Source organism: Anabrus simplex, chromosome 6 (assembly GCF_040414725.1).
Source record: "Anabrus simplex isolate iqAnaSimp1 chromosome 6, ASM4041472v1, whole genome shotgun sequence".
NCBI lineage: Eukaryota > Metazoa > Arthropoda > Insecta > Orthoptera > Tettigoniidae > Anabrus > Anabrus simplex.
The window spans coordinates 179040772-179053440 of NC_090270.1; the positions used below are offsets into that span (position 1 = coordinate 179040772).

The following is a 12669-nucleotide window of genomic DNA, read 5'->3' on the forward strand; positions in this document are numbered from 1 at the left end:
AGACCGGAAGATGCGATAAAATCGCCGATCCATCCGGGAATCGAACACGGGATCCTCTCAACCGAAGGCCCAAACGCTGACCGTTCAGCCAAGGAGTCAGACAGAGGTGGAGATAGAGTTTGCTGGAAATATCTGATCAACTACAATCGGCAGTTCCAAGAAAGCCTGAAGGGGTTTGGGGGACGATATTTTGTCAAATTTCCTAGGATTTCGAACAGCCATTGATGATTGCCACGGAGGCAGTTACATTTCGTTTTCCATAACAGGTTCATTTCAGAACGGAACTGATGGGCGGTGGGGGTTATATAGCATAATGTAGGAAGTAACTGTTGAAAATATATTCCATAATTTGTGTTACTCTGATTCATATTCCGATGTATGTATTATTAATTTAAATCGTACTTACTACACACTAATGTAGACGAATGTTATACAAATCGATCTCCGTAAGAATTACTAACGCTACTCAATATTCGGAAAAGTAGGTCTGTTTGTTCCATCGAAAATATCGGATTTCTTAAATGATCGTTCCAACAATGTTCCAGACGGGTGCGGGAGAAGTACTGTACAATATATGAATATTCATGAGCAAACATTTCGATATTGGAACAGCCTTTGAGTACTGCAGAGATATTTTCTGAATCGAGAAAGGCGTTTGCACTAGAATAAAGAAGGTTGAGCAATTTATTTTCATATGTTATTGCTACCATAAAGGTGTTGAAATATAATATTTCTGTCTCTTAGTTCACCTCAGCGTTTCATTAACATTGTTTCCCCAATATCGAGTACGATTGATGAGTAAAAAGAAAGTAATTCGACTCACATGGATTGGAGCGACGCAGAGCGGCATTCCCGCTGCTGCTGTTGTTGGTGCTCCTGTTGTTCGCGGATCTCGCGGTCCAGCTCGCGTTGTTCTCGCTCCAGGGCGCGTTCAGCTCGATGTTGAGCCCGCTGCTGTTGTGCTGCCTGTAATATAGAAATTTACCATCTCAGATTACTGAAAGATGAACAATAATTCGAATTAAAACATCATAAGTTTCGAAATGATGACAAGGCAGTAAAAGAATAATCTATACTAATATTATAAAGAGGAAAAATGTGTATATTTGTTTGTAACGGATAAACTCATAAACTACTGAACCGATTTTAAAAATGACTTCACCTACAGAAAGCTCCATTGCCAGTGAGTAACATGGGCTGTATTTTATTTTCAAAACAATTCGAAGAGGGGGCGCGGCGGGGGGGGGGATATAAAAATAATAGGCTAATATAGGCAAAATATCGAATTTGTCGTACAAGGATGAGAAGAAGCTCAATTTAATCCCTTTTAAGCAAGGAACAAACTTGGTACCCGAAAACCATATTTTAACGCCCTAAAAGCAACCGTTACGGAGATATTGGCACCACAGTATCCCTGCTCTAAGAATCAAATAAAGAAATGAACTGCCGTAACCATGGCAACGTCAGCTCCAGTATTCTTACAACAGCGAGATTACGTACAATATATCACAAAAACCTAACATGTTACAGACATAAAAACTGGTATTTTGAATCACCTGTAAAAGTAAAAGAACACAATTTTTTGTTTTCAGAAAATCCACTTAAGGGGTGAGGGCGGGGCTGTGAAGAGAAGTGAGGAAGGAGTTGAATTCATTATATGAGGATACATATATCTCAGAAACTGAAGAACCGGGCGAGTTGGCCGTGCGCATAGAGGCGCGCGGCTGTGAGCTTGCATCCGGGAGATAGTAGGTTCGAATCCCACTATCGGCAGCCCTGAAAATGGTTTTCCGTGCTTTGCTATTTTCACACCAGGCAAATGCCGAGGCTGTACCTTAATTAAGGCCACGGCCGCTTCCTTCCAACTCCTAGGCCTTTCCTATCCCATCGTCGCCATAAGACCTATATGTGTCGGTGCGACGTAAAGCCCCTGGCAAAAAAAAAGAAACTGAAGATGTTACGGACATTAAAACTGGTACTTGGAATCTCTTCTAAAAATAAATGAACACATGTTTTGGAAAATCCACCTAAGGGGGTCAAATAATAAAATAAGCGGGTGAATTTTAAAATGAGTATCTTCTTCCTCTACCGCTTGTCCCACACCTGTGGGGTCGCGGATACGAACTGTGTCGCACATGCGAATTTGACACTGTTTTACGGCTGGATACCCTTCCTGACGCCAACCCCGTGTGCAGGGATGTAATTGTTATTGCGTGTTCCTGCTGTGGTTGGTAATGTGGAGTGTTGAGTTAAAAAGGAGAGTGTTGGGACAAACACAAACAACCTGTCCCCGAGCCAGGTGAATTAATAGCACGCGATTAAAATCCCCGACCCAGCCCGAAATCGAACCCGGAACCCTGTGAACCGAAGGCCTCAACGCTGACCACTCAGCCAAGAAGTGGAGCACTTTTTAAAATGAGTATATCCACAGTATATATTATAAACTTAACATGTTACAGACGTGATAATTGGAGTTTGTAATCCCCTTTAAAAATAAAGAAACCCGTACTTTTTGTCTTCGGAAAATCAACTTAGACTGGAGATCGAAAATAAGTGAAGGAGGAGTTGAATTCTCTTTATGAGGATACTTATATCTCAAAAACTAAGATGAACTAAGATGTTACAGACGTCAATTTCGATAATTAGAATCTCCTTTAGAAATAAAGAAACCCTTTTTATTCCCACTTAAAAGAGGACTGTTTCTCACATGTAGAGTTCCATGTCTCACGTTCCAGATTTAGGTCTGCCAGTAGCCTGGTCATCTTAGCCCCAAAAGGCAAAACCACAAACGTGGTTTACAAAGAGGTTCTGGCATAAATGAAATGCAATTTTTCGGTTAGTTTTTATACTTTAGGGATTTTTAGATAATGCCTTAGTGCAGTATTGAGGAAAAATTAATTTTTATCAACTTAACAAATGCTCGCGAGCGAAGACGTGGATAAGAGCTAGTACTAAATAAAACTATTGTTCCCTTGTAGGTGAGAGTGGTAGAATAACACCCACTGTACCCGCTGCATATCGTAAAAGGCAACTAAAAGGAGCCCCAAAGGCTCTTAACTTGGGAGCGTGGGTTGGCTACCACGGGGCAGTTAGCTGAGTTATGGTATTGCTTTCGCTTGCTTGTGCCATGCTCCTCACTTCCATCTATCCTATCCGACGTCCCTTAGTTAACTTTTGAAGTTTTCCGACCTCGACGGTATTAGAGCATTCAAGGCTTAGGGAGTCTTTCAATTTCAGGCTCTTCGTACTCCTTGTTTTTCCTTTGCCGATACCTTCATTCTTTGAAGAGTTGGACCTATTCCTTTCATCTTCTGATTAGTGTTAATAGAGGATGGTTGCCCAGTTGTACTTCCTCTCGAAACAATAATAATCATACCACCTCTAATCAAACTGTTGAGGTCAGTAACGTTCAAAGCTGAGTAAGGAGCAGAAACATGTATATGATTTGAAGAAATTCACCAGTTGAAGTCCTACTAAATTCCGTATTAGATTATTGCTGCACTCGTCCTTGACAGGGATGTTTTTGTACAACTGCAACAAAAATGTTATCAAACTGAAGCGAGTTTTAGCAGATAAAACTCAGCATACGTCACGTAACAATAATTTAGCCAGTGTAATGTTACCGTCGATTAGTTTTAGGGAATTAGGACACTGAAGGCCATCACCCTTGTATACTTTCGTATACATGATAACTATTGTTTTTTGTGGAGGCTATAGGAGTACATGCACTGTAATTATTAAGGCCACGATTTCGATAAGTATCTCTGGCCAGCATTTTCCTGGAGAGTATGGAATACCTCAGAAGAAAGCAACATGTAATATTACTACATCATTAGAAATTGTTACCTTTCTATGTAATGTTAAGAGAGATTCCACAGATTTGTCAGTGAAGACATATTCTAAGAGAAATGTGTCGAACCAAACGTTTTCGAACTATCATACTACACGTTTTGTTGTATGAAAGGGTTTTTGAAAAATTAACACTTGTGGAAAAACATGAAAAAAAGCGAATTTTGTAATAATTTGTTGCCTAGTATTATTACTAGTACGTCATGTAGTCGAATACTATCTTGCATGCCAGTAATTTGAGTAACTTTGATGTGGTACGTTCACAAACAGAGGTAAAATCGTATATTCGAACGGAAACTGGTCTTAATCACTGTACATCTGATTAGAGATAGGTAAAGTAAAAGTAAAGTAAATTCACCTCCGTACAGGCCATGAAGGCCCTTGGAGGAGTGGAAGGTAAAGGCTTCCACCATTGTTAACCTCGGCACGTGATGGGGTAGAGTGGTTAGCTCTACGCCCGGCCGCCTTTGCCCCCAGGAATTAACCTGGTACTCGTTTTTGGTGTAGGCTGAGTGAACCTCAGGGCCATATCCACCTCCGGAAGTGGAAATCTCGTTTCTTAAATTTTACGACTTCCTGACGGGGATTCGAGCCCACATCCTTCCGGGCGAACCGAGTACACCTTTACCGCCTTGGCCAGGGAGCCCCTGATTAGAGATAGGTAGACATTGAAAATCTACTGATAGAAATATAAATTTTGTATGAAGTACAAGTTCTCACATTATAATCGGTAGTCAGTGTTTCCAGATTCTAAAAAATATCGATTCATAAAAAATCTTAATTATTCAAATATATATATCTTTGAGTGATAATAAATTGAAGAGACTGTGGCTACTATCCAGGAACCACATACGTACGTATCAAAAGTGTTCCAGTGCTAAGCTTCTATGGCACAGTTGTCCCCCTTTAGTGCATTCAATGATGTACTATAGATTCTATTATTCTAAAACCACAATTGGAGTATGGTTCCAGTGTATGAAAACCCTCACCAGGATTACTTGATTAGAGAACTAGAAAAATCCGAAGAGAAGCAGCACTATTTGTTCTAGGTGATTTCCGACAAAAGACTAACGTTACGAAAATGTTGCGACGTTTTTACTGCGAAGACTTGGGAGAAAGGAAACGAAATGCTCCACTAAGCGTCCCAGTTTTCGGAGATGCTTAGGAGCGGTAATTTGACTCCATAGGCTAGCGTATTTCAGCCTGCCTGCTTGGGCTAAGGAGCCATCGCTATACCGTCTAATCTACTCTGCTCTGGACCAGAGTCCAAGATGCTACACTTGCACCATGAGTTAGCTGAGATTTACTTAAACAGGGTCTCTCTTATAAACCCAGACCGGACGCACGGTGTTTGCACTCTGCGCTACGGCATCTGCCTCGGCCGAACTTATGTCGCGCGCGGCCGCCGTGCTTTATGCATCTACGTAGTACAGTCATTAAGTTCTGAGACTTGACACCTGCAGGACAAGCACCCGCACGACTCTGTGTGTTGCACACGGTGCCGCATTACACGGCGTGCCCTACACAGAACCACATCCTCCCTCAAAATAGTTGCCGTTGGCCGTTAACGACTTAAACAGAACCACATCCACCCTCAAAGTAGTCGCCGTTGGCCGTTATGCACGTTTGCCAACGTTGGTATAGCTGCTGAAAGCATCGCTGAAAGAAAACACTATGGTTCGTCTCCAGTTATTATCCGGTTGAGAAACGTCGGATCATCGTCAGCACTACTGATGAGGTCACCACAAATCGTCATATTGGTCTTGTGACAGGATTCGTGGCATACTGTGCTGGTAACATGAGACATGTTGAAGTCATCCATCAGAATGTTGTAGCAAATACCATGGCTGACCCCTCTTGCTGCTGCGAGATGGTCTACCGATTGGGAGCGGTTAGCATGCACCAACGTTACAACTTCTTGGATCTTGCGTTCCGTTCGAACTGCTTGTGGCCGACCAGTACGCCCATCATCTTCTAGACTGTCCCGTCCTTGCACAAAACGTCGGTGCCACCTAAACACAACACTGCTACTCAATGCGTCCTCATCGCCAACCTGCTGCATCATCTCAAAAGTTTCGGCAGCGGTTTTTTCCTGATTTCTGATATAACTTGATGCTTGCCCGTTGTTCAAACTGTGACATGTCAAGGTCCGACAGGCGCATTTAAATCACCGTCACAACAACGACCGTATTCCTGCTTCCAGTGCATGCACTCAACTGTTTCTTGCAGGGACAAGAGAATAACTGACATGGTACCATACCACGGCGCCACCTATGCGCTACAGTGCACCACAGCGCCATCATGTGCTCAGTCTCAGAACTTAATGTCTGTACTAAGTATACAATCTGACATTAAATCTTACCTTACAAAAGTAGCTGGAACTGTCATCCTTTCTGGGTTATACAGGCATTGAATCTTGTAACCACATTCTGGCTGAGTGAGTACTGACACAATAATGTTTCTGATTTCATTGGTAATGTTTTCATTCAGTTCTTCCAATATGTAAGGATTCGTTCGATACACTTTTGCGTTCAGTTTACCCCACTAGTAAAAAAAAAAAAAACACATTCGTTGATCTGAAGAGCGAGGGGAAAATAGACCATCACTGATCACTGTGTCAGCAAACACTTCCGAGATTGTAAGAAGGGAATCTTCTGCTATATGAGCAGGGGTTGAATCTTGCTGAAACCTTCCATGCGATTTTACTTCTTCAGTTAACTGATGGAAGAACTGCGTCAAATTGTCATCTTGGTAACTCTCTGCATTTTCTCTCGTCTGGAAAAAATAGGCCCAATTATTCTTCTTGACCGGGCAAGTTGGCCGTGAGGTTAGGGGCGCGCAGCTGTGAGCTTGCATCCGGGAGATAGTGGGTTCGAGCCCCACTGTCGGCAGCCCTGACGATGGTTTTCTGTGGTTTCCCATTTTCACACCAGGCAAATGCTTGGGGTGTACCGGAATTAAGGCCACGGCCTTTAACCTTAATTGGTTAGTTCCAGTGGCACGGGGGCTGGGTTTACATGTTGTCTTCATCATCATTTCATCCTCATCACGACAAGCAGGTCGCCTACAGGAGTCAAATAGAAAAACCTGCACCTGGCGAGCCGAACCCGTCCTGGGATATCCCGGCACTAAAAGCCATACGACATTTCATTTCATTCCATTTCTACCCCGACAGAAACACACATTAGTGAATACACCCCTTCGCATAAGGTTTCCAGCAGGAAGGGTATCCAGCCGTGAAATACGACCAAGTACACATAAGTGACACATTTCGCACCCACGACCCCACCAGGGTGTGGAAAAGCGGCAGAAAAAGAAGAGGAGGAAAGAAAGAAGAAGAAGAAGAAGTGGTAATTCGGAAAAGTAATGATTGTTGTATCCCATAGTGTTCGACAGAATACCAATTCACGACCCAATAATGACGGAAAGGACCTATTTGCCTTAAAATTTGTATGCACTTTTAATGTGTCCATAATTTTATAGTTTTGGGGGTAGTTGTAGAATAACACCTGTATTGACTAAGGACGGACTGGGTGACACAGTTGTGAACTTCAGGAGATCTAGTTTCGAGTTTGAAGTTGATTTAGTCACCTCCACAGTCTTGACCAGCCATATCTCACAAGAAATTTGTGCCGCTGACTGATATTACTGTGAGTCGTTGTTCCCGGGAATTGAATGTTCATAGTTCACGAGTTCTCGTTGTTTCATGGAAGGGACTAGAGGCGTTTATTTGAACAGTTATGTGGGAGTAGTACAAGGTTTTCTTATAACATGTGAGTGTTTTGTGTCTGTACTAGTTACGTATATTTGTAATTAAATGGCCATACGGAGACGATCTGGAGGATACACCGTCTGATAGTCGGGAAGTGCAGAAGCGAGATTACTCCTTCTTGATGAACACATGACCCTGGGATTTAACTAAATCTTGAACAGAAATTAAAAGTAGGTCAGTTCCTAGAGCAAGGACGACTAGGAGTAAATCTAACCACTCTATTCACTATTCACTTGGGGCTCTTACAGTCCCGATTATGTGACCGTGACAGTTTTATCTTTGAACAGGAAATACTAAATAATAACCATTTCGGAATTCTAATTATAGGAGAAATATGAGGAGAATCATGCAGAGAAATATCTAGTCTCTCGAAGAAAGAAGTCATCAGCAAACGAAAGGGAAGTTCCATTGGAGACCACTTTCCAAATCTGTTAAGTGAGATAGAATGGAGCTTGTTTCAATCCTTGTAACACCGAGAAAGTGGCTGTGCGGTTTGGGTCACGTATCTATCTGCTTGCATTCGGGAGACAGTGGGTTCGAACCCCACCGTCGGCAGCCCTGAATATGGTTTCCCGTGGTTTCCCATTTTCACACCAGACAAATGCTGCGGTTATACCTTACTTAAAGCCACGGTCGCTTCTTGCTCATTCCTAGCCCTTTCCTCTGCCATCGTCGTCATAAGACCTATCTGTATCGGTGCGACGTAAAAGCAGATTGTAAAAGAAATATATATCGTTGGATCCAGTCCTAATCAAAATTAAGGCTGTCCGGGCTTTATAAGACTAACAGCACAAGGACTGAAAGAGAACGAAGTTGAAGAAGAGGGGTAAGATGGGAGAAATGAGAGTGGGGAGCCTAGTACAAGTGAGAAGAAGCTATGATCGGCTCAGCTAGGGCACATCGGTCGCCACGCAGCGTTCCTTGTTTCAGAATTTCTGGGGAGTATCCTCTAATCACCTATAGACGTGCATACCTGTAAGAATTCCACATATGGCACATGGTCTTGAGGTTCACTCAGTACATCAAAAAGTATCAGGTTAATTCCTAGGGGCAAAGGCTGTCGAGCATTCAGCTTATCACTCTATCCCACTTACTGTCTAAGTTACGAGCGGTGGAAGCACCTTTCCAAGGACCATCATATAGCTTCCACAAATATTAGCTTTCTTTTAACAATCACCTCTTCATGAACACAGGAGATACTTACCTGAGATGATAAAAAGAGTACTTGATTCACTCGGGAAGACGTGGGTTCAAATTCCCATTGTGGTCTTTGAAGGTGCTTAAATACGACAGCCTCGTGTCGGTAGATTTACTGGCACGTAAAAGAACTCCTGCGGGGCTAAATTCCGGCACCTAGGCGTCTCCGAAGACCGTAAAAGTAGTTAGTGGGACATGAAGCAAATAACATTATTATTACAAACTCCCATTAGGAAGCCGAAAAACTTTGAAAAGAGACTTCCACTTCTGGAGAACTAGAATGCCCTAAGGTTCACTCATTTTATACCAAAACTGAGTGCCAGTTTAATTCCTAGTGACAAAGGTGGCTGGGCATAGTGCTAACCATACTATCCCACTTAGTACCGAGATTGCGAAGAGCTTTGCCTATTTGCTTGCTTCTACAGATCTCTGCACATGGCTATGTGGGTATTTAGGGGTTATAGTAAGGATGTAAAGGAGAGAGCACATAAGTCTCTGGTAAGACTGCAACTAGAGTATAGTTTCAGTGCACGGGATCCTCACTTCATCCGAGACCGGACGAGAAGGCCGTGCGGTAAAGGGCTCGGAGCTGTGAGCTTGCATCCGTGAGAGAGTGGGTTCTAACCCCACTGTCGGCAGCCGTGAGGATTGTTTACAGCGGTTTCCCATTTTCACAACAGGCAAATGCTGGGGCTGTACCTTAATTAACGTCACGGCTGCTTCCGTCCCACTCCTAGCCCTTTCCTATCCCATCGTTGACATAAGACCTGTCTGTGTCGGTACGACGTAAAATAAGTTGTAAAAAAATCTCCATTCGAGAACTGGAAAAATCCAAAGAAAAGCAGCTCGATTTGTTTTAGGTGATTTCCAGCGAAAGAGTAGCGTAACGAAAAGGTTGCAAAGTTTGGATTGGGAAGACTTGGGAGAAAGGAGACGAGCTGCTTGACTAAGTGGTATGTTCCTGGCTGTCAGTGGAGATATGCGTGGAATGATATTAGTAGACGAATAAGTTTGAGTGGTGCTTTTAAAAGTAGTAAAGATCACAATATGAAGCTAAAGTTGGAATTCAAGAAGACAAATTGGGGCAAATATTCGTTTATAGGAAGGGAAGTTAGCGATTGGAATAATTTACGAAGCGAGCTGTTCAATAAATTTCCAAATTATTTGCAATTATTTAAGAAAAGAATAGGTAAACAGCAGATAGGAAATCTGCCACCTGGGCGACTGCCCTAAATGCAGATCGGCAGTGATTGATTTGATTTGATACACCACACTGCGTACTAACACAGAGACATGTACTAGTAGAACATATCCCTTCGGCCGCAACACACCGGAACGATGTTCAGGCACCTCCCAGGGAATTTCTTTTTGCACTGTCTTTTTAAGGGGATTGCTCAATAAAAGGTTACTGGAGCATGCCGTACGTCTTCATACAGTTTGCAAATATTGAAGCTTGTGACTTTTATGAGGGGTGGGGTGCGGGGGTGGCGTATGATTGAAAAGGGGTCAAAATGTGTGGGTATGCATTCTAGCACCTAAAATTGTAGAATTTAAGCACTGTATCCCTTCACACAAGGTAGGCGTCGGTAAAGAGCTTCCGGCCGAAAAACGGGGCCAGGTCTACGTGTGTGACATCTCACCTGCGATTTCACCAGGGTGTAGGAAAAGAGGAAGCATAAGAAAAAGAATATGAATTGTTTCAGCTTTTCGAACCAGTTCCAAATTCCTGATACAGTCGGGAACAGAAACGGTTGTTACTAGGCGAAATCACCTCTGAACCACCGTAGCACCTTTTAATGTTAAGACAGGTTTTCTACAAACACTTCTGCCCTCTGTCGCTGTGGCCCAGAATAATTCTACCGGGTAAGAAGTATTGGCTTTCTAATCTTATCATGATGGTCCGTGTGTTACGGTCCACTATGGAAGAGGGTGAACAAGGAAATACAGATTGCTATGTTCGTTCGGTGGTAAAATATCAGTCCAGCACCTCGCTCAAACTGGCTGGAGCGCGCTGTGTTGAACGTGCATACACTTTGCCCCCAATGTTTGCCCCATGAAGTATTCATGGGCAAGCGGTAGGAGAAGGGCCAAACCTATCTACTGTTCACTCGACAACTGCCAGAGAGCAGTTCCCTGAACAAATGGTCTCTTTGGTAATGCATACATGGAAATGTTTAACCTTCTATCCTGCTACTTCAGCAAGGGGGGAGGGGGGTACCTGGTTAGAGACACGAAACAACGAGTCAGTAACTAATTTTCATTTGAAATAAAGTCAATGATGAAATTCGAACACATATTTATTAAAATGCAAGATATTGCTAATGGGTACTGTGTTGAGATACTAGAACCTTGACCATGGCAAATTGTCCGGCTGCTAAGGATAGTTGGTTTGGCATTCGTCTTTTGTGTTCAAGTTTGCAGGGTCGAATTATGGTGCAGTTGATAGAATTGATGCCGCTCCTGCGTTTCCTGAGACTGGTTATGAAGTCACCTTTACAAGTCTGATGCATTATTTACCGATGACATCGTTATATTGGGCCGAAACAATCTACTCTTCACTGGACAAATGGCCTCTTTGGTAAAGCAAACATGAGAATGCTACTTCAACGGGAGGGCTATCTGGTTAGAGACTCGAAACAACGAGCCAGTAACTAATTCTCATTTGAAATAAAGTCAGTGATGAGACTCGAATACACAGTTATTAAAATACAAGACATGTCTAATAAAGACTGTGTTGAGATACAAAAACCGTGATCGTGACAAACTGCCCGGCTGCAAATGGTACTTGGTTTGGCATTCATATTTTGTGCTTGAGTTTGCAGGAAGAAATTCTGGTTCATTCTCCTGAGACTGGTTATAAAGTCACCTGTGTTCTTGAAAAAATATCTGATGCACTATTAAGCGATGACATCGTTATATTGAGCAAGTCACTGAAAGCAGCACAAGAATAAGTGGCTATAGTGATTGTGTAATTTAAACAATTGGCCTCCCTCCAAACACTTCAAAATTCACGGTAATTAATATATTCAAAGGAGCAATTCTCCATACGGAGATAATACTCAGTACCGATTCTCCAATCAAAGTTATAGGTCGGGATGACACTATCAAGTATTTGGTGGCATCGATAAGGGTGGAATATTTGATCACGATAACATTGTATTCTCTCTTAAGAAAAATCTAAATGTTCTCTATGGGCGTCTAGCATCTATGGCTATGTTTCGCCTTTGTCAGAAAGGTAATGTTGTAAACCAGTATATATGGCTAAAGCTGGTACACCCTTTATAAATGATACCATTAAATCAACTGCCATTGGCATTTTCGGAGGATCATGACAAGATGTTTCGAAGTTCCTGGAAATCAATATTGTTTCTGCCTGCGTATACACCTTCTTGTCCGTGGATGTGAGAGTCAGAGGACGGAGCCTTATTCGCGCAAACTGGGAAGCATTTCTACAATATTTTAATGTGTGAATTTGTTTTACTGGGGCTAACAGTGTGTACTTTAATATACTGAGACCTGAACGAGTGAAGAATTCCAGTGAAAAACTCAATTTCCGCCCACGGAGGTGACGAAGTTAGCTGACAGTGAAGAAACTCCACAGTTTTAAGTACTGAGCTTCATTACAAAAAAAGAAAAGAAAACAACAAAGAAGAGGAATTGAGCTCTTCAGCGAGATGAGCCCCAATAAATGGATTTCAAATAAATACCTCCTTTCGACATCTGTATGAATAACGTGTCTGAAAATGAATGCGAACCTAGCAACTGTCAGAGCTACACCCAGCAGGTCGCAAGATGGTACCCGGTGGAGATACATTGCCTGTTGCTGTGTGTCAAAGGAGGGAAGTGGGAAG

At 42.6% G+C, this 12669-nt stretch overlaps 1 long non-coding RNA gene across 1 annotated transcript in view; it reads right to left on the reverse strand.

Annotated features, from left to right (window-relative positions):
• Positions 1-826: 826 nt before the first annotated feature.
• Positions 827-12669, reverse strand: part of LOC137501214 (uncharacterized) — a 933261-nt gene continuing 921418 nt past the window's right edge. Inside the window, exon 4 of the long non-coding RNA XR_011018424.1 lies at positions 827-966. This is a non-coding gene — a long non-coding RNA (uncharacterized lncRNA). The remainder of the gene's footprint in view (positions 967-12669) is intronic.